This window comes from Amblyomma americanum, chromosome 7 (genome assembly GCF_052857255.1).
Source record: "Amblyomma americanum isolate KBUSLIRL-KWMA chromosome 7, ASM5285725v1, whole genome shotgun sequence".
In the NCBI taxonomy this organism is placed as follows: domain Eukaryota; kingdom Metazoa; phylum Arthropoda; class Arachnida; order Ixodida; family Ixodidae; genus Amblyomma; species Amblyomma americanum.
In genome coordinates, this window is record NC_135503.1 from 23,531,775 (window position 1) to 23,554,371 (window position 22,597).

Genomic DNA, 22,597 nt, shown 5'->3' on the forward strand with positions numbered 1-22,597 from the left:
TTCGTGGAAGACGACTTCGAGCAAATGAGCTCTGTCTACAGTCTCAGAAAAGGCAGATGTTCTGACAAGCAAAAAACCTCTGTAAGCTTGAACACCGTGAGAAATTGCTTTCTTAAAGTAAGGACACATGCTTTAAGCTTTAAGCTATACTGTTTGAAGCAGGGCACACTGCTTTGTCATGTTGTCTATTTTATCGTAACATGTTAGTTTTAGAAGCACAGAAGGAGCATCGAAAATCCTCCAGATACATTTTTTTTATATAAACGGAGTAAAGAACGCAACGCGAAACCAAACCAGTGTATGCGCTTTCGTCCACTTTAAAGATTTTATGGCAGAAAATTTAGTATTATAGCCTGCTGAAGGAAACTGTTAGATTTACGTACTCTACAGATATACTGATGTTTCGTAACTCAAAAAACACTATAGGACTTGATTCGTCCAACAAGTGGATTTACCGGAAATCATTCATGGCAATCGAGGATGGAAATAGGGGTTGTTTGTCAAAGCGGACTGCAACCTTCTCACACCGTTCTGCTTAGCTAAGGCCTACAGTGAATCTGTGCATGGTTGGCTACTAGGGCTGTTTTTGCAAACTTGTTTTTGGTTTGGTAAAAATGCAAAAAGAATGACGCCACGTATAGACTCCTTCCACCTCTATGTTATTTCGGCTCGTAGACTTTTTTTTTTTTGCCACTGCGAGAGCAATAATGGGCGCATGTGGAACTTTGGATATTTTCGTACGGTCTGTCAGTATCAGGAATAAACAGAAAACCTCGTAACTTTAAGCGGCTTGATTATGTATGAAAGCTTTTATTTATAAAGACCAATCACAACTCACGAACACTATACCAGCCCCTCGACAGCGGTCTAGTTTACAACATAGCTTGATGGTATTTAATTACTGCGACAGAGATGCAATCCTCTCACACAATTTGTTCCAAATAGCATGGAAAGACGAAAAACGAAGGGGGATGCTCAGAAAACGACAAGTGCTCGTCAAGAATGATACTAAGAGCAGCTGCTGCAGTCGCATTTTTGCTCGGAGTTAACATAACTGTTGTGGTAGCGTGTACGCAGAGTAACTTCTAATCTTTCATCGGCACTCGTCCTTTCTATCCAACTGCGAAATAAAGTGCCAAACGCTGACAATAGACCTACACTAAAGGAGGGACAAACTACATTTGAACTACGTGCAAGCAGCGGAAGTGGCATGAAAGACGAATGCTTCAGAAGAGAACAAAAGTGGATACACTTCAGAATGTTTTTTTTTCTTCTCAAACACCACAGTAGCTCCTCAGGCGGAAAGGGATCTTTCCGTCTTAAGGACACAATTCAGAGTGAACAGCACCGCGCTTTGTAGCCTTCAGTTGGAAGTCGTCTGGTGCCACCTCCAAGGCGGCTTTATCTGACATCTCGGAAGCGAGTCTTGGCCCCGGATTTGTCCTGACCGGCGCTGTCGAAACCAGAGAATGTAGTCGCGCATTGGGATTTTGTGGCGCTTCCGCCAAAAGCGACCTTCTAGGAGCCGCTCGTTTCTTTTATTGTGACCTTCTATACGTCGCACTTTTTCATTCCACCGCCACTGGTCGGGACAAAAAGATGAGACCAACGTCTGTTTATTTTGTGTCACAATAATAACCTACGTTGCTGTCTTCAAATCCAAGTAATTTTTAATGGCCTGAAATTTCACTGCTATCTCTATTTTTTTAACAGCTACCCCTTTCGATACCTTTACGGCCAACGAAATGCTTTTGCTTTCCATGCACCTGGTCAACAATAAGCCGACATTTGCTTTATTTTGACGCCAGGTGACATAGACAGCACAGTGTAGTTGTGCACTGATCAGCCCGACCGCACAATGTGTTGTGTCGCCTTTTCTGGTGTTCTTTGTCAGTGCACTGTTCCCTTGGGACGTTTTCGAAAGTGATATAGTTTGTGATGCTTTAGATGGTTCAAGCAACACACCAAAGCACCTTTACATAGACTGCTTCCTTGTTTAAGAAAAAGGTTATTAACCAGCCACGCAGCTCAATGTATGCTCAAAAATAACTAGTTTATAAACTTGGCCAGAATGCATATCAGTTTTGAATTAGTCACTATAGGAATGTTCAAGTGAGTGTTAGTGTATAGGTGTGTTTTTTTTCTTCAGAAGAACTCGTTTTAGGTAGCTGTTCTCGTCCGAGTAAACTTGATGCAAGGGAGAAAGAAATTTCAAATTTACTGACTTAAGAAACCATTATTGTGCAGTCATGAACAAAGGTATGCGAGATGGAAATTCCTGCTAAAAAACAAAACAAAAAAACCGCGTGATAATGACAAGCAGGTCAATGAGAATCATACACGCATCGGAATATGCGCGTGATTCATTCGCCGGAAACAATACCACATCATTAGATAGCGAGGCAGCGCAGAAATAAATGTGTTTTTTTTTTCGAAAACCTGCGTGCTGCAAAATTTCTTCATGACTGTAAAAATTAGGCCAAAACATTACGGAGCGCGCTTCGGCGTTTGTTATTTTTTCACGCGTTCCGCAGAGAGAATATGATGAATTTTTGTGTTCCCACGCTAGCGCAGCAGCGGCATGCGCCATCGTTAGTAAAATGTTCCTAATTTTCTTTGTCTGAGCCGTGAGAAGCCTGATCCCCCGAAGTGTGCTGCGTATTATTACGTCGTGGACTGTGCTTTACTTTCTAAAGTAGACCCGCCTTGAAAATGCATCCATCTGGTAGACGTCTGGTTTCCTTCTCTCCATAATTTCATCGTCTGTTTTTCTAGCCATTGAGGCTGACAAACGAATGTGATTCCGGTTCATTTCTCCCGCACTTCCATCTAGTTTATATCCCACAGTTTAGTGCCTTGCTTTAACACCCATACTTTTAACGCACGTTTTCTTCTACCGTTCCAGCCGCTTGCCAAACTTTCTTCTTATTTTTGTGATTAACTTTTCTCATTTTTGCTAATGATTTTTCTTTTTTGCGTGCACTTTCTCGCTTCTTCCTTTAGCCTGCTTGCCTTTTTTTTCGCAACATCCGGTTGACAGCGCCTCCTAACCTAGCGCTACCTCTGGGTACTCGAAACTTTGCTCAGCCTTTACTGTCCATTTAGCCCTCTTTTCCGCTCTCTTAACCCGGTACTCAGCTATCTAACTGCCTTCGCTAGAATTTGATTCTTCCGTATGACGCCGTGCCGCTTCTCCTCGTCATTTCTTCATTCTTGTTTCGTTTCAGAACAGTCGTCCTTCAGCTATTCTTTCTCTTCTCACTTTGCTCCTTTTAACAACGGCTGCCATTCACGATTCCCTGACTCCTTTCTTTATTGCACTATGAAGCACCCTTTGACGATCAGTGTCGTTTTATGACCATTTCTGTTCCTTCCACTATTTCGCCTTCGGGCAAGGCTTAGAGACGATATGCAGATTTGATGTAAATGTGCAACTATTTGCGCGTTGGCCGCAGTTGCAAGCAAATCAGAAAAAAGCGCCCATGTGTTTGCGTCTTTGGCGGCGGCTCTTATTCTTCCGTTGAATTCTCCTCCCGTTTAGCTGCACTGGGAACTAAGGCCAAGTGAAGAACAGTGATGAGCGGCATTAGTGTTTCCTTGATTTTATCGGTGGTCTGAGCACGTATTATCAGTAAACAAATATTCATTGCTTCGTTTGACACAAATGTGATGGTGTTCACGGCTCCAGGTCGGTTCACGAGCCCAGGGCAGAGACTGGCAGCACTCACGCATACGAAAGATGATATTTTTGCACGAGAAGAAAATATTCAGCACACGAAGGAGCCGCTTAAAGGAATGCTAGACAAGAGCAAGCATCAGATAAGCAAACGTTGTACTTCGGACGCCGCTGCTCAAAGAGTCTGTCGCGTCGTGTCGGCAGAAACGACGGATGGACAGCTTGTACTGGGTGCGTATCGACTGGCCAGCTCGTCGACGCCTGTGTCCAACTTATTCACATCCATTGCTCGCCTAATAGGCCAGCCGTCGCAGTCTACTGCAAGAAGACACGCGCCAAAGCACATTTCGGTCCTTATCTTGGCCTGCCTTTCATTTGGCACGGGCGACATTCACAGCCTTGCAAGATGCACCTTTTTAAGGTAATATATTCACATGCTACTTCATGTAAGGAGGTATCATGCAGAAAGGAACGCCCAGAATAAAGCATTAGTTTTTGCAAAAATACGTAGCATTTACCATTTCATCCTGTCACCAAGGTTTCACGCCTTAAGAATTTAAATAAAACACTTTCTGGAACAAAAACAATTATTGTTGTAAGAAGCTCTGGGGTACCTACATGTCTGTGAAGTCGATTAATCGTGTTTACTCCAGCTTTCATGTTTTTTATTTTTATAAGTGGTGAAGAACTGCTCATCATTATGAGTGACCATTTCATATGCGCGAACAGCAGCAGAAAAAAAGATAACATTTAACAATTGAAGGTTCGTTGCTGAAACATCCAGACTGCATGCTCACCAACTTCTTTTTAGGCCAGTTATGCTAAGATTTCAGGCTCACAATCTGTTTTGTGCCTGCACTTATAACTCATATGTGTTCAGTGCGACTTCCAGGCTTTGCTAAATCAGGCGCTGACCTGTACAAGGCCCTGTGACATCAAGCCATGGTTAGCTTAAATCACCTTGTTTCATTGTATTGCTCCTGTAACGATAGTTAAATACCATCACCATCACTATTACCTCGTATATTGCAGGCATGTGCGGTGTTTGACATTTAAAGCCCGGATTAATCAGAGTTTACAAGTCTGACTTGCACCATCGGTCTTCTTGTTGCATGTGCCTCTTGTCTCCTAGAATCAAATGAACGGAATATTTTATTACTTCATCCTTTTTGTTACTTTTTTGAGGGCATGTTCATAATGTGTGTTGTACGACTTCCAGGTTCTTATCTTATTTCTTAATAACCTCAAATATTACATACAGACCACAATCTGAGCCACTCCCCTAAGATGAATTACCATGTTAGGACAAAGATTGTGCTTTATAACTGCAAATCATTTCCGCCGTATGGACGGTTACAAAAAAAAGGAACATATTTAAAACGAATTTTGTAATCGTAAACACAACGGCATAAAAGCGAAGCACAGGACAACACTTGTCCGGCCACAAGCGACGGATATGTGTGTGTCAGGATGGAGGAGCCTATTGGCAGTCGTAAAACTAAAAAGCTTCCAAAACAAAGAATCGATAAGTGGCAGCATAAAAAAAAGAAGACTCTCTGCGGCCAAGATCTTCGAGAGTTGTACGACACAAACAAGCCGCCAGCTTGCGTCATGACACCAGATGGTCGGGAGATCAGACCGGCTAGAGATCAGTGTCTGGGAAGCCATAAAAAGTTGCAAGCACCAGCGAGGAAGGCAGCAAGGCTTGAAGCTCACTTTGATGTGGCCGTGGTTACGACTCGTGCTGTACGCCTAGGTTTTCTATCTTTTTTTGTTCTTCACGTAAAGTGGCGTTTATAGCGCTTGCTTCCACTAGAGGTCGTTCTTGCATTCGCTCAACCAGGAAAACCGCAACAACAAGTCATTCTTTGGTATATATCTCAAAGCAACCTAAATCTATGCTCTTCTTTTTCACGTCGAAAAGGATAAAGTTTGCAGCAGGAAAACGATCACCAGGGAGTTGAGTTAAAAAAAAAATAGTGAGTGTGTGCTCTTTGCAGTTTTATCACTCGAGCTTACCTAATTCATTGAACCAGGTGTCCGTCGCTTCACTTTAGCCGGGGTACCGCTTAGAGATAACAATTCCGCGTAAGCTGCATGAAATAAAGCAAATAAAATTGAGTACTGCTTCTTTTGTCAAGTTCATTTCATCTAATTTGCACCTAGTTCTTAGTTCTCTCTCGAGAGAGCTTTGTTTTACAGAGATTATTTTCTGGACAGTTTATTTTAACACAGCGGTACCCTGAGTGGTTAAACGTGAGAAGTCTGCACCTTTTCTGGTCACGGGATTTCAGGAGGGTATCATTTTTTTAAAACCGGTTCCTCAATATTTACGCTCGGTCATGAAGTCCCTATGTTATTTCCCTGCCGTATTAAAACATCTGTCGGGCGAGATGTTGATTGATGAGGTCGCTGTATTGCTCCGAGTTCTCTTACGTCATAAACGCTGTCGTGAAGTCCAAGTACCGAATTTGTGTCTTTATTAACTTTTATTTCGAAAGACCTTCATGTTGAGTCGTATGTGCTGGTGGCTTTACATTCTTTGGCTGCCGTGAGATGTTCTGCCTCAAGGGAAATCTTGGACACATTTGGAAGAAACGCTGGCTTGCCGGTGGTCATTGCTAATATATAGCTGGCTTGTTTCAGCTAAAGTAGTTCATTTTTCACTGTAAGAGAATCGTTCACATTGTGTGAGTGCCTTGGGGAGTCGCACGCAGTTTTGTTTGCAGTTTCAGGCGATAGATTTGATGCTGACGGCTTTGGCTTGTTTTAGAAATCAGCTTTAGGGTTACCATTTGTCGTAAAAAAATTCTTGCATTGGATTTCAAGGAACCCAAGATTTTTTATTCCATTTTGTTGCTGAAGTACCATTGTCGATTACTAGAAAGTCGCAATGCTGCCATGTTCGATGACAACCAGTTTCAAAAAAAAAATCATCAATGAGAGTACATTTCTTTGCCCGCATACGTAATCATGAGTTTTGCGAGGTCGATATGGATGCTAATTTTGGTAGGCGCTTAGGTAAAACTATGTTTGCTTTTCGGGACGAATAATATGCTATTATTGGCAGTGTCTCTATTTCAAGCAAGAGTATAAAAAGACTGCCATGAGGATCTGGGGTTCTTGTCATTCGTGTCGCTGTAGCTTTATTCAGTTCGGGCATCAACAATAGGTGTCAATACCCTGTTATGTTCTACACATAAGGAGCAAATACCGGATGTTTCTAAGTGTGATAGCTTCTCTTCCTATAGCATACAGCTAATTGGGTTTGAACAGGTGACCTTGCTTCATCAGCTTGGCCTCGTTGATGCCCCATTAGACCCGACGTCGTTGCTCCTTTACTGGCGAGAAACACATAATGTTAATGTTGATTGTCCAGAAGCCATTTCTTTAGCTCATCAACATCCTAGATGTACCTATTGCATAACAGATTTATACCTCAAAGAAGCATAATATTGGCGGCAAGAAGGTTTTCATTGCAGGAAATTGCTGAGACGATATTATTGACCTTAAGCCAAACTCCCCTCTTTTGTTCAGTCTGATATTTTTAACCATGCCTGAAACCATTAGTGTGCTATCGTAGGATTAGCGATATGCTTCAGCAAACCTATTCGAGCTCTTTTTAAATGAAGATCATCGGCGTTATGTAATATAGCGCAGCAAAAAAAAAGAACAACACCAGAAAATAAATAAGCTGTGCAATTTTGAGGACTTCCACATGCTGCCACCATATCTGTTGGCAGTCAGCGTCTCATTCCTTACGTGGAGCACAAAAGAATTATGATGAAGCTTCAGAAGCTCATTTCAACGAGGAGGTCACGGTCAAGCATAAAACACGCATTATAGTGATGAGTACATGGTTGCAACTACAGCTGTTTGTATGCTTTGGCTCTATCTGCTGCAAAGATTTTGCATCTCCACCGAATTGTGTTGTCGTTTTTTTTCCTAAGAGGGCCTCCTACCCCATGCAATTAGCGCAGGTTCGTCAGTGCTAGTAACTGTTCCTTCCTTTCTCAAGTTTTCAACTTACTCTAACGTAAGGCATTTTCAGGAGACACGTTTGTCAGCAAGCCTTCAATCACAGACGGGCACATAATGAGAGGGACGCGGGTTGGGGGCTGCCTAATCTGAATCGAGGAGGGGGCACATATTTTCTGTCACGTTCTGCTATCTTACGGAATAGACATAATGAACAGGCGCTACTGTGACCTGTGCCCCCCCCCCCCCCCCTTTTTTTATGAAAAAAACATTTATATGCATATGCTTTCAATTCAGCAAGTGACGTGACTAAAAATAAATTAACGAAGTAAACTCACAGATAATGTGAGATGTTTTTGCGGGGAAAATATTGTTTTGCATAAAACTCTACCAATCATGGAGAAAAGCCGCCACCCTTCACATGCCAATTATTAAAACTGCAGCTGGAGACAGTGCAGCATATTGAAGCGACTCAAGGCACCGTCAGACAAGTAAATAAAGCTGTTCGAAGGGCTGCTAATATTTCGAAAAAAAAAACCAGACGTTTCGAAAATTAGTATTGCTGTTTTCAGGATTTCTCTCCAATCTTACGTGGTCTCTAGACTGTTCTTGGTCAAACACGGCTCTCAGTCTCCCTCATTATGTCTCAAGTCGTAAAATACTAAGCAAGGATGTGAGACAAGGCTGTCGCAGCGAGCTTTTATATGCGGCCTTTTTTCAAAAGGCGGTTCTATCTACGAATAAAAGAGAACGTGCTGCGTTCTTCAAGGCATTAAGGCGCACATTAAATCCTTTTAGCTAAGTTGGCAGAAAAAACTGTCTGTCTGAACTTTTTGATAAAGCACGTAAATCGCACTTAAGAGTGCAAACACATAAACACTCCCCGTTCACTCAAAAGATAGCACGTGAACATGTGTAGGCAGCTCTGAACACGATTGATTCGCCCCAGGTTACCTCTGGAAGAAAGGACAGAGACTACAAACAACAAATATAAATGAACGTTGCAGTACAGCATGTGGAAATTTGCGCGAGAGAATTAAATGAGCTCGGCCCGTGCTTTCTTAACGGGCATGCCCTTAGGTGTCCAAAACTCCTACTCAGCTAGAATTTTTGTTCTTCGAAAGACCTGGTCAAGAAAAGTGTCAGGATTCATTTAATTCGCTGCGATATAAGTTAAGTACAATTGTTTTCTTCTTTCGCTCTCTCTCTTTTCCTCTAAGGTCACTACACCCTAGGCAAGCACCAGCTTCATGCATGCAGTCCTTCCGAACGTCACTGTACCCGTTCCCTATCCGACATGTGGCGCCTTTATTTGACAACTTCATTAAAGGAAAATCGAAGAGAGCTCCGTGGACATACGCGGTTTGGGTGCGTTTCACATGTTTTTTTCGCTCCTCGAGCCTGATTTAAATGATATTTTGTGATATTTTTGTGTTAGTTTCAGTACTTCAGTATTTCTCATCTCCGGTAAAAATGGCCATGCTGAGGTTGATTTTCAGAAGTAAAAACAAAGAAAAATAAAAGAGAGAGAGGTCCAAAACAAAATAACCATGAAGAAAACCTCGTGGCCACCCCTTCCCCTTTTTGTTCCCCTCCCCGCGTGTACGGTAGCCTACTGGGCATCGCCTGGTTAACCTCCCTGCCTTTCCGTCCTTCTGTTTCTCTCTCTCTTAGCGGGCCGGTCCCCAAGGCTTTCGCCTGGTAACTGCTGAAAGAAGAAACGAGGGCTCTCAATGGCGCTGTGGAAACAAGGACTAGAATTCGAACCAAAGACGCAGAAGCTTAGGAACGCAGAAGAGCCTTGACTACCTAACGCGAGAATGCCAACCTAAAACAGGGGATAGCGAATAGTTTGCTCAACGAAGCGTCCTATTCGCTACTGCTGTCTTATCGAACCAGCTATGTGATTAGAAGCTAATAGTATTACCGTGTCTCCATTGAAAAGAGGTCAGGTAGGCGGACATAGGAGTTATTTGCGTTGTGTTTGTTCTTTTTTTTATCCCTGTCTTTTCTGACAAAATATATGAGCTGTTTTTATTGGGAACTTGTTAGAATACGCGGACCCTCTCGAATTTCTCGATGCACGTGGCATATAATTACTAGCGCTGAGAGGATTCGAAACCGGTGTGTCCAGTAGCGTGTGTGGAGTGAGTGTAATCGCTGGAAAGGTATCCGCTTTCGGCCGCTTTCGACTGCTGCTTCCCAGAATTTTTTTTTATGTGTGCTGTGATGCCAAACTTTCTCAACTTTTTCGTCAATACTTGCTATGCGTTCGCACGAGCTTCTGAGTAGCCATCACTGTTGCATCAGGGGAGGAATCTGAGACTTTTGTTCGATCAATCAGAGCATGCATAGGCGGTCAAGAAGCGAGTCGCCTGTACCCTCATTTCAGAGCGTTGACTTGAGCCGTCGGCAATCGCGTGATTTATTAGCCGACATGAAACAAAGCCGTCACAGAGTTTAAAAGCTCCATTCTTACTTGCCACGAACGAATTCCCGTAGCTCTTGACTGCTGGAGGATTGATGCTGAAATTACTAAACGCACTGTACACACTAAAGATGAATCGCTCGAGCATTAAGGTATCGAGTATGTCATGAATTCATAACACTAATGGAATGCGTCCAATTTTTCATTACATGCCCACATTTAACATTAAACCGTGTGCTAGGTCTCTCTCATAAAGTATAGCAAGCTTTCTTAGTTCCTTGTAGGGTCTTCGAAAGCGTTTTTTTTTCTCGTTTTGTTCTTTCCTCAGATATGAACGAAATTGCCATGAACCTAACAAAGTCGCTTGAAAGTGAGGCGACCAAAAGGAGCAACAAAGTATCTAAACCAATAAACATCCTCTCAAGAGTTGGCGATTGGGTGAGAGGGGGGGGGGGCATTGAAACAAAACGCCAAATCGAAGATCGACACAATATCAATAAAAGATATGTAAAACAGACGTAGCTTGAGGCCATCGTCCCACGCTCAAATTCGCAGCGTTTGCTGCGTATGCATACATACTGGCGAGGTCGTCTAAGTTCTACCGGAACTCAGGATTCCGATATCAAGGACGGTGTTATAGCGGCCGACACCAGCTTCTGCCAGCCTGCATCATTTCTGCGTACTCGTCAGACGTAGCGGCAACAAAACGTGAGAGGAGCAATAGACAAGAAAAGAGAGAGCGAAGGAATCTGAATGGGAAGCGGCGAGTGTATGAGGATATATAGCAACATAAAAAGTACATAGGAGGAATGGCCAGTGCGGAAAGCCAGAAAGGGCAATCTACACCAAAGAATACAAAAAGAACAGAAACACACGCACACACTCACTCACGCACGCACATGTTTTATAGATTCTAACTTACAAGCACGAAAGGAGGACTTTCCTAGGCAAATAAGAAAAACGAACAACGCGAGCGCATTACCGCGCTGAGCAGAAGTCATCGCGCGTGGCTGTAGCGAGAGCACTTCGGGCCGCACATAGAACGTCTGTTTATTCTGATGCCTTGTTGGCAGGGACTCATCTCTCCGCTTCCGCCTCCATCGCTTTCAATTCTGCTGCCTTTCGGTTTACTTTCTTTCTTTCTTTCTTTCTTTCTTTCTTTCTTTCTTTCTTTCTTTCTTTCTTTCTTTCTTTCTTTCTTTCTCTCTCTCTCTCTCTCTCTCTCTCTATTTTTTTCTTTCTTTCTCTCTCTATCTCTCCCTACCACTCTCTCTCTCTTTTTTTCTTTTGTTCTTTCTCTCTCTCTCTATTTCTTTCTTTCTCTCTCTCTCTATCTCTCCCTACCACTCTCTCTTTCTCTCTTTCTTTCTTTTGTTCTCTCTCTCTCTCTCTATTTCTTTCTTTCTTTCTCTCTCTATCTCTCCCTACCCTCTCTCTCTCTCTCTCTCTCTCTTTCTCTCTTTCTTTCTTTTGTTCTTTCTCTTTCTCTCTCTCTATTTCTTTCTTTCTTTCTCTCTCTATCTCTCCCTACCTCTCTCTCTCTCTATCTTTCTCTCTTTCTTTATTTTGTTCTTTCTCTCTCTCTCTCTCTCGCTATTTCTTTCTTTCTTTCTCTCTCTATCTCTCCCTGTCTCTCTCTTTCTCTTTCTTTCTTTTGTTCTTTCTCTCTCTCTCTATAATATATTTCTTTCTTTCTCTCTCTATCTCTCCCTGCATCTCTCTCTCTCTATCTTTCTCTCTTTCTTTCTTTTGTTCTTTCTCTCTTTCTTTCTCTCTCTCTCTCTATTTCTTTCTTTCTCTCTCTCTCTATCTCTCCCTACCACTCTCTCTCTCTTTCTCTCTTTCTTTCTTTTGTTCTTTCTCTCTCTCTCTCTCTCTCTCTCTATTTCTTTCTTTCTTTCTCTCTCTATCTCTTCCTACCTCTCTCTCTCTCTTCATCTTTCTCTCTTTCTTTCTTTTGTTCTTGCTCTCTTTCTTTCTCTCTCTCTCTCTTTTTATTTCTTTCTTTATTTCCTTCCTTCTTTCTTTCTTACTTACTTTCTTGTTCCTCGAGCTCGTGTGTTTCGGGCGAAACACCATCCGCAACAACGCGGCGCCACAGCGGGGCTTCGATTCCCCGCACATCACTGCTCGGCGCATACGCCGCATTCGATTTCCGGGATCTCGGTGCCTCGCACTACGGCTGCTAATATTCATCGCCTCTCGCTCGGCGCTGCCGTTATCTCCTGCCGACGATGAAACCTCGTGCGCGTCCTGCTACATCAACCCGGCACGCTCCTCCGGTACCTTCCTCTTCTGTTTCTGTTTTTAACTCAAAGAGGTTCCTCTTATATCCGGCGTAATGGAGACCTGCCTATATCGCCTAGCGGCGTTCTTGTTTCTGGCTATAAAGTCATCTGTTGTGTTTGCAGTGGGGTTTAAGTGCCATAACATGTTAACTCCACTTGTAAGGTCTAAAGAATAAAAAAAAAAAACCTTCCCGCAGCTTTCACCCGAGCAGCGTTTGTGTGAGCAGGGAAACTGCACTCTGAACCTGAATACGACTATATGGGAGCAAAAAGTGAGTAAGCTCTCCTTTGGCGCTCTCCCTTTTATAAAAGGGAGTGTGCTAGACCTTAAAAGCGAGTGATATCCCTTTTTAATCCATTTTCCCTTTTTACCCCCTACTTCCTTTTTACTCTCTTCTGTTTAGCATGTAGCGTCCAAATGGTCACCACCATAACCCTTAGCGCACTGTAATTAAATCTTAGTTCCCTGCAATTTTTTTTCATCAGAATCAACACGCGTCACAAGCTTATTGCCACATCAATCGTAATGAGTGATTTCCGATGGGAGGATAGCTATAAAGGAGACACCAGTTTGTTGCCGCAAGCTGGGTATACACCGACTCACCTAAGAATTCAATCGAATGTTTCGTACGCGAATTTTCGGTCGCAACGATATTGTTCTTGTTATTTCAAACAAGCTAACCAACCACGTGAATAACTGCTTCCATGTGGGTGAATTGCTTTTACGAAGCAAGAAGGTCAAGACTGACCAAGTTACATTTGACCGTCGTGAAAGTTTTCCTAAACTTCAAGGTTACATTTAGCTGAGCCTCGGTTTAAATGCGTTGATCATTTCGCTTGACCTGCAAATGTTTTCCTTGGGTCTTGTCCATTCTTATACATTTTCCTATCTCGTAGTCTATCCCACGAACGTTAAACGGAGACGCACAGCTCGCATCGAAGCAAGCCTTTCCTTTCGGTGCTTTAATTGTAATGAATTTCCTTTTTCTGATAACCTGGTATTAGATATATATTTAATCTATCGCGAAGATGCTAATGTTGCCACCGTGTTTTGCGCCCGTGCGCAAAGCGCATACGCGAGCATAAAATGCACTTTAATTGCAGTTTTGAACGAAAGCAAGGGTGGCCTGGTGCGCCGATACTGCCTGTATATTCGCATAATGCATGACCACGAGATACACTGCTATGCTTGAATGCGCTCCTTTTTTTTTGTGAAATTCATGCAGGTGTTTAGGAAATCTAGTTTTTTTTTCTTCTCAATGTAGCTTCCACGGCATTCTCCAGGAACCTATACGAGCTGGGCAGTTAGTAGCTATAGGGATATAATTCTTTACTCCTCCCCGCTTAATAATAATTAAAATCGGCCTTAATACGGCTGACACGTGGTCAGTACAGTGCCTAATTGGATTCAGTCGCTTGATGACCTCGTTCATAGTAAAGCTCTTTCTATTCTGGATTTCTTTCTTCTTTTTATTTACTGTACGCTCGAACAGATTAAGCCGCACGAGGGCCTTTTATTTTTGTAGATTTGTTTTACTTTGCGGCCTCCAACTTTGCACCTTGTTTCAACGGTGATGGTAATGCTGGGGGCATGAAGGGTGAAGCAATCGCTGTTTTCTGTAACATTTTTTTAGGTGCCCCATTTTAGAGGCTATGCACTCTAAGCACAAATACGCCTATATGAGGGCAAAAAAAGAGTAACCTCTCCTCTAAGACACCCCTTTTTATAAAAGGGGTTTCTCCAGAGGAGAGTCTACTCTCTTTTTACTCCTTTCTCTTCAGAGTGTAAGCTGTGCTTGCAGTGTGAATGCAGCAAAAACCAGGAAGCCATACGCTACAGATGGAGCTAGTCAACGACATCATCCATGCCTTTCTCCAAAGCTCTCGAAGCCCGTCGATCCTTTTTTTCCCTCAAACGTGACCGACTCACTTCAAGAATGCGTGTCCATAACGGCACTCGTTGGCGGACGACAGACGGGTAGGGCCCTGCCCGTCTGGTATACGTATAGGAGGAGTGCGGTGCGGGTGACGCTCGCAGAAGTGCGTTCGGCGAGAGACTCGCCCTGAGGGTCCAGCTAAAGATAGCGGCCAGGTGAGCGTCTGCCGAGCGTCGCTCAGATCGATAGCGACGGATGTGCTTGGCAGGGACGAAAGGGGTGATAGGAAAAAGCACCAAAAACGAGCTCGGAGGAAGCAGTTTTCAAGCCGCGGCTGCGAAATCCTGTCCGCTGCAGACGGCGAAAGAAGCCCCGCTACGCCTCCTTTGTGCTCTGCCAGGCACGGACGTCGGCACGGAAGTTTTTAGAAAACTGGGGCTTTTAAGGGGTCTCGTAAAAAAAAAATTGCAAAAGCATTACCATCCTCATCGGTATCTTCTTACAGGGTGTATGCAAAACGTTTCTGGTTGTTTCAGCGGCATGTATGTTAACCTGAACTTGAGTGCGCGCATCAGTCTAGGAAAGGAGACGAAATTATGGGGCTGCTTGTGGGATCAAGCAGGAGAAGCCAAGTGTCGTTAAAGGGAGATTGAGGACATATATAAGTCGGCCTGTATGAATAGGCTACCGCGTTCTCATGCCCCGCCGCGGTGGCTCAGTGGTTAGGGCGCTCGACTACTGATCCGGAGTTCCCGGGTTCGATCCCGACCGCGGCGGCTGCATTTTTATGGAGGAAAAAGGCGCCCGTGTGCTGTTCGATGTCAGTGCACGTTAAATATCCCCAGGTGGTCGAAATTATCCCGGAGCCCTCCACTACGGCGCCCCTTTTTTCCTTTCTTCTTTCACTCTTTCCTTTATCTCTTCCCTTACGGCGCGGTTCAGGTGTCCAACGATGTATATGAGACAGATACTGCGCCATTTAATTTCCCCAGAAAACCAATTATATTATTATTACCGCGTTCTAAGCATAAAGAGACCACTCTCTTTAGAAACAGAACTGTTTTAAGCTAAAAAAAAACAAGAAATAGCTGGAAAAGACTAGAAAACGATGTACAGGTTTCGTCGGCAATGACAGAATTTACGAGTAAAATGCCTACCTCAAGCGGATCTCAGGGGCTATGCTATTCGGTGTGCGAATCTCGGAGACTACTCTACGCTGCCAATCATTTTTAAAACGGTGGCAACCCATCCTTTTTGGTGATGACGTCACGAGTATTAATGGACTGGCGGGAAGATTTTTAAATAACATTTTCTTCGCAATATATACGTCTTTTGTTGGCGCGCTAACGCCAACACAGCCAGAAAAAAAGCATGAGAATGGATTCTTATTGAGAACAACATTTGGATGCAGTTGTCCTCATTCTCTCTTTTAGACCAAGCCGAGTACCGTCAACCGTTCAAAAATTGCGTTCGATCAGCTATAACAGAGATTTCTACGTTTTGTGTTTCGTGTTTCAGTGGTCGCGCCTCCTTTTCTTTTGACTCTGATAGTGCATTCAGACAACTATCCATAGCTATTATACAACGTAAACACATTGGAAATTAACAAAAAAATAGGGGGCACTTGTTTACATTGCGTGTTGAGATTACGATAGCATTTAAGTCTAAAGTCCGCTCGGCCTGCTTCCCCTCATCCGTGATTGCCGCTGGCTGCATACGCTGAGCCTGTGCAGCCGCAGATATTCCATCTTCAGCGCCAAAGCTCTGTTGTAGCCCTATCCAGTTGCGGGACTTTTCCCCTACTGTAGAGAGACGCGGTGTTGATTCTGGTCCCATTCGAGCCTGATACCCGGAACTGTCTGGACACGTCTGCACACAACGGCGCTTGACCATGCCACGTGACCAGCGCACTTTCTGGATCGGCCAGTGTCACGTGGTCTCATGACGTCGCACACCACGCCTACCAATCAGCGATAGGATAGGATAGGAAAACTTTTATTGAATCATAAGTATTTAGGCGATCAGAAGTCTTCTTGCTTGCTTCGCGTGTCGCTGTCTTCACGCTGCGCTGCAGGGAAGGCTTCTTCAGCAAAGGGTGGTCCCTCAGTCCAGGGCTCCACTGAGTTTGGCTGCATCCCGTGCGTGCTCTACCATCCTCTTTTGGACGGCGAGCTCGCAGCTGACGAGCCGGCTCTCCCAGTGCTCCGCACTCGGGGGTTTGTGTTCTCGGAATGCGTTGTTTCGTTCGCATTCCCATGTTATGTGAAATAGTGTGGGTGTGGCCCCGCACCACGGGCATGTGCCCCTATAATCCGTTGGGAACATCTTGTTGTATATAAAGAGGTTGGGGAAGGAACCTGTTTGTAATCTACGCCAATCTATTGCCTCCTCCTTGGTTAGTGCTTTATGCGGGGGCGGATATTTATATCTCACCCCTCTGTGATGTTGGAGTAGTTCTGAATAGCTCTCCCCGAGGATCATGGCGCTCAGACCACGGCTCTCCTGCTGCTGTCCGACTCGGAAACAAAAAGCTCGAGCTAGACCATCCGCCGCCTCATTGCCCCTTATGCCCTCGTGCGCAGGTATCCAGATTAAATTATGTTGGACTGTTATGCTCTCTGAGAGGTTGCACTCTCTGAGCACCTTAAGAGCAGCTTTGCTAATTCTGCCCTTCGTATAATTTCGACAAGTCTCTTTTGAGTCCGTGAGAATATTCAATGATTTGTTCTCCCTATATCCTTTTGCTGCCGCCAGCGCCACGGCTAACTCCTCGGCGTCCGTTATACTCCAGATTTCCGTGGATGCCCCGGAGGTTAGTTCCCCATCTTTGTTTACTACCACTGCCGTACCTATGTATTTGCTTCTGCCGCTCGCTACTTCCATAGCGCTTGCGTCCGTGTAGAAGGTGTTATCCTTCCCCGCTAGTGTTCTTTCAATGTGTTCTGCCCTGGCCTTCCTTCTGCCTTCGTGGAGCCTGGGGTCCATGTTCTTTGGAATGGGTCTGACATAAAATGTTTTCCTTATTTCGGTAGGCATGTCTTCGTACCGCTTTGTGTCGATGTATTCGCAGCCTATTCTGTCGAGCAGTGCTCTCCCAGTGTAGGTCCCTCCTAGTCTTTTAATTTGCGATTTTCGTTGCGCTTCCACCAGTTCTAGGAAGGTGTTGTTGACGCCAAGCTGCATGAGCTTTTCGTTGGGTGTGTTTCTTGACAGGTGTAATGCTGTCTTGTATGCTTTCCTTAGAATGGTTTCGATTTCTTCATTAGACGTTTTGGTCCTTACGTGGAAGGGAAGCGAGTACGTAACTCTGCTTACAATGAGGCTGTTGACCAATCTTAGGGTGTCTTCTTCTTTCATCCCATGTCTTCTTTGAGAGACTCTGCTTATCATTCTGCTGACACTTTCTGTTGATTTCTTGAGTAGGGAAATCGTGTGGTCGCATTTCCTACTACCCTGCAGCCACATGCCGAGGATGCGGATCATTTTGCATTCCGGTATGAGTTGTCCTTCGAGAGAGACTTCCAGTTTCGCCTTAGTCTGGTGTCGGCCCACTCTCAGGAGTTCAGACTTTTCTGTAGAACAGTTGAGGCCTCTAGCTGTCACGTAGTCTTCTACGCATCTTGCCGCTTCCAATCAGCGAACTTTATGGAAGACAACGCCGGACGCCGCCGGATTTTTTTCTGCGATGAGGCTTCGAATGCTATCGCGTTTAAAGTATATAGCCACATGTAGCAGAAAACGCGCCGCACGCTATGTGTTTACTATCTGAAACCACCGAGTGCAGCTTCACTGCCTTGCTGACGTTAGGTCGTATAAGAACCCGCCTACATCCGTGAGGAAGGGGTAAGTAAGGGAGGGGCCCTCCGCTTCTCTGCGCCTTCGCGCAGCAAGCAAGCAGCTGCGGTGCTGACCTTTTGAATTCTAATGCCGTTGCTCCCATGCCCCCCCCCCCCCCCTAACCCTTGCAGCGGTGTGCGCTCGAGCGACCTTTCTTCCTGCTTTATTTTTCTTCGGGCGCTTATTTCCTCCTTTCCATCTCTCTTTGCTGCGCCCTATCGGCTTTGCCGAGGAGGATGGCCCGTGTGTGGGTGCGTTCCTCGTAGGGCGTCGTATACAGACCCAAGGTGGATCGTTCGCGAAGGCGGTGGGGCGTCGTGGCCTCCAGTCATTCGTGAAGAGGGGGCATTGCTGACGCTGCACAAACCTTGTCTCCTGCTGAGAAGGCGCGCGGTGCGCAGGGGCTGGCAGAGGGGAGAGCGGGGTTCGAGGGTGGGCAGCCAGATCCATACCTTGCGCTTTGGCAGTACAGCACGCACAAGGGCGCAAAGCTATGACGTCAGCGCCACGCGCATCCATCGATATCGGATACAGCGGAATGGTTCCGCTACAATACGCGGCCTATACGAGCGAGAAGAAGGATAGTTGGAGGGGGATTGCCCTCCGTTCTTGTGAATGCTTGCGTAGGTGGACGCTCTGAACGGACGGGGCGAACAGATCGAAGGAATTGCTTCGATACAGCATATTCGGCATGCCCTGTGGTCTGAGGGGATTGCGTCCGTATTTCTCGCCCGTCCGTAAGATCTCCGAGCTGGATGTGATTCGGATAAACAAACCCCATTCCGAGTCCTTTCGCAGTGCCAGAAGCAGTGTTCAATATTTGCCTCTTGGTGCATACTGTGCGCATATGTTTTTGCATTGATAAGCCCGCAGTACTATGCGCTTCTAAAGATACTAAATATACGTTTGGAAACGTGTCTTTGCACTATATAGTGCACCATGTGTGGAGAGCGAGTTAATGTGAGTATAGGTAGTGCACATTCAAGAGCGCTAGGTTCTTCTGGTCGCTTGTAGAACATAAAGCACAAAAAAAACTACAGTGCGCAAACGAAGGAACGATGGGACATGAGCTGCTTGCAACTCACTCCTGAGGCGGGTGTTTTTATAGCCATGAGCTGAGAGGGAAGGAATAAGGCAAGTAAATGGGCACGGGCGAGGAGAACACAAAATAAAAAGGAAGGTACACATGTGAGTCAACAATTTCTAGACCAGAGCTATAAACGCACATTGATTTTTATGAATTGTCAGTGATGGGGGCTAACGCAGGCCCTCCTACTTTTCTTGGTAATGTAAGGCTCCATCAATGTACGCGCAATAGTGTCTTTGCTCCTGTTCGTGATATCACTATTTTGAAGCCTGGTTGCACATGTATTCTGTTCTTTTTTCCTGCAGCTCTTACAGTGATGTGATAAATGTGGCCATGCACCATTCTTCAATGATAATTTATGCTGTCGTAGAGTGTCGTTGAAACGTACATTGCATGATAGTTTATGCTGTCGTAGAGTGTCGTTGAAACGTACATCGGCCCACCTGGCCTATGTACACTTTCCCGCACGTCAGCGGGGTTAAACGAACAACCCCTACAGCACATCTCACAAAATGATATCCATGCCCCGTTTGGCAATCTTTTTTTTCTGCATGCTTCCGATAAGCGTAACGTTTTTGGTGTTAGGTAATATCACTGATCGAATGTCTTTTCTGGAGTTTCACATTCCGCTCTGTTTCATTTTATTTGTTTCTCTTTTTCACTTTTTTAGTGCCAACTTCGCAACTGATCTTGAATAAAAAAAAATGTAGGAACTTGTCTGTCTGTTTTTTTTTTCAGCTTCTGAATCTCTCCAATGCACATAGTTGCAATCTTGTGGTTGACCGTTTTTGAGAGCATCGAATTGTATGGCAACGATTCCTCTCAGGCACGAGGGCAATACATAGAACAAGCACTCTCATCTGTAAGGATTATGTCAGCATCTAGAAACTGTAACCTGCTTTCATTAACGAGCTCGTAGGTAATATTTAAACATTTTGCATGTTGTTTAAAATCAGATAAAACGCCCTCTACAATTCATTGGTAGGCGAAGGATGACTGTCTCATGAAAACTATTAAAAAGTCATTTACGCATCTAAAAATTCTTCATTACTTAATCTCCGTCACACAGTTCAAATAACGGTCTGTCAGTGCCCGCAAGAAAAATTTTGAACAACACTGGAGAGAACCACGAACCAATACGGATTACTTTATTTTGTACATATACCTGACCTTGAAAGGAAGCAGTCATAGAACACAAGCAAAGCTCCAAGAGTGCCATAGAGTTTTACGTACAGAAACGTCAGTGGTATTTTGGAAAGATGCCAGACCGTTCGTGTATTAATACACCTCCCGACAGCTGCCAAGAACTCGTTTTGCGAGATAGAGCAAAAAAAAAAATCGACGGCATTTACTGAAAAAAAAACGTGCAGCTTAATAACATGTTACCACGCAAAACTTGAATGATATCGAGGCTATTCTTGTCAGAATACAGATAATATACAACCGATTTGTTCAGCTGCTTTAGATGGTAGCGGCTACAATGATTTTGTCAGGCACCTCTTTCACTAACTACTCGTCTGAATGAAATATGTTATTTATGTGTTTTTTCAGAGAAAAAATATTCAAACTCTTCCACTTACCGTTTGTGAGCTTCGACATACCGTGATTTTAACACAAAGAATTATGCCGGATTTTTATCTTTCCCGGTCTCACTTTCGTCGCCTTGAAATTCCCGTGGACCTTCCTGCGGCTTTTTGCTGAACATGTCTGACAGTACGGCGACTCCTTCTTTATCGGCATGCAGGATTTGAAGGTCGTTTTCCACTAAAAAATTTCCCGGCACGTTTAGTTGGTGTTGTGTGGCGGGGTCTGTTGTTAGGCCACGTCCTGATAAGGTTATCAGCATCATCCAGCAAACACCTTTCTTTGTCCTCTGGTCTGGTTTTGTAGGGACAGTCTTCGATTTAGGGACAGCAGCTCATGTTCCAGGATCCTGGGCTCGACGCTACATTTAGGCCCGTTCTTGAGAGCACCAACCATGTTTTACTTCCTGAGCGTAGTCGCCACCGAGAACCTGAAGCTGTGTACTGCTTTCTCGGCTATCTTTGCATCCTTTCCGTAACACAAGATGAGTCCTTTTCCACAAAAATTCTGTGGTTCGGAGCTGCTAGCTCCCTCAGGTACTGTAGCTTCGTGAAGGGGATGCTCATCGGGTCCAGAGGAACGCATACTATAGGTCGCGTTTCAAGATTTCCACCGAGGCGCCGGCCCTGATAGGGGTGCGTGTGACACGCATATCAGCACTGTTTAAACAGCACCTTAGAGATTTATCAGCTTCTTACCATCGCGAAGAGTTTCGTCGGATCGCCTCAATCGTTGCCTCGGTTTTTTATGGCCTCGGTTTTTTATCTTGGTTTCAATACCTTGAAACCCATTGTTGTAAAGGAGGAGAAGGCAATAAGACAGCATCGGCAACCGCGAACCATGAAGGGCTTGAACTGAAAGCGCTCGATTGTCATATAGGGCAGAATATTCCTCTAACCGGCTCGTGAACCGATAGAGGGCGTCAGATGTGTCGCGCCGAGAAGCTTGCGAAACGGTGATCAAATATAAAAGCATGCATGCGATCCTTATAAGCGACGCTGACAGGCTTAGGCGCTAATCCGCTTTCGCAACGATAATCGTGGTCCCGAAGGTTATTTCTTCCTGCGGTAACAACTCCTGCCCGCAAGGTTCCAGCCGAAATCTCGGCGTGCATACCGGCTTAGATGTGTCCGCTTCTCTATGGCAATAAAAAGAAAACATGGAACATAAACACAGACATTCGATGAGTGCGGCTGCACGCAGAGTGGGCATGTTACGGCTGCATGTAATCAGGCATGTGGAGTGCTTCTGCACGCTTTGCATGTGCGTGCGCCTCTTGACATAATTCAGTAACATATGGGTCATCTTATATTGTAGACGGACATACCTATTTATTTTCAGTACATATGCGCGTCATAATGAAAAATGCAAATGCGTGTCAGTCATTTGCTGGAACTCTTACTTTTTCTTTAAGCCAAGCAAGGCTTGTCATGCAATGATGCGGAAGTCTGCGGATAACCGTCTGTAACGTCTGTTGTTCACACTGCGCGCATAGTGAGTGCACGTCTGTCGCCGCGGGAGAGTAGTGTGGTCTTGTTCATGGGTTAAAGGCAATAAAATCTTCGAAAGAATATCTGGGCATAGAACTTTTACGGTGCGTGGCTTTCAACCAATACACATGGTCTGTTTGTATGTTTGATTGACTGATTGTTTGTCTGATTCATATATCGATCGATCGATTGATTGATTGATTGATTGATTGATTGATTGATTGATTGATTGATTGATTTATGATTTGGAGGTTGAGAAAGTTTAGTCACTCCTGGTTCTGCATAGTGGCTCCTTTCTTTTTTATTTCATATCTCGATGACTGCGTGGTGTCACTTGTAACTCAAGTGACGC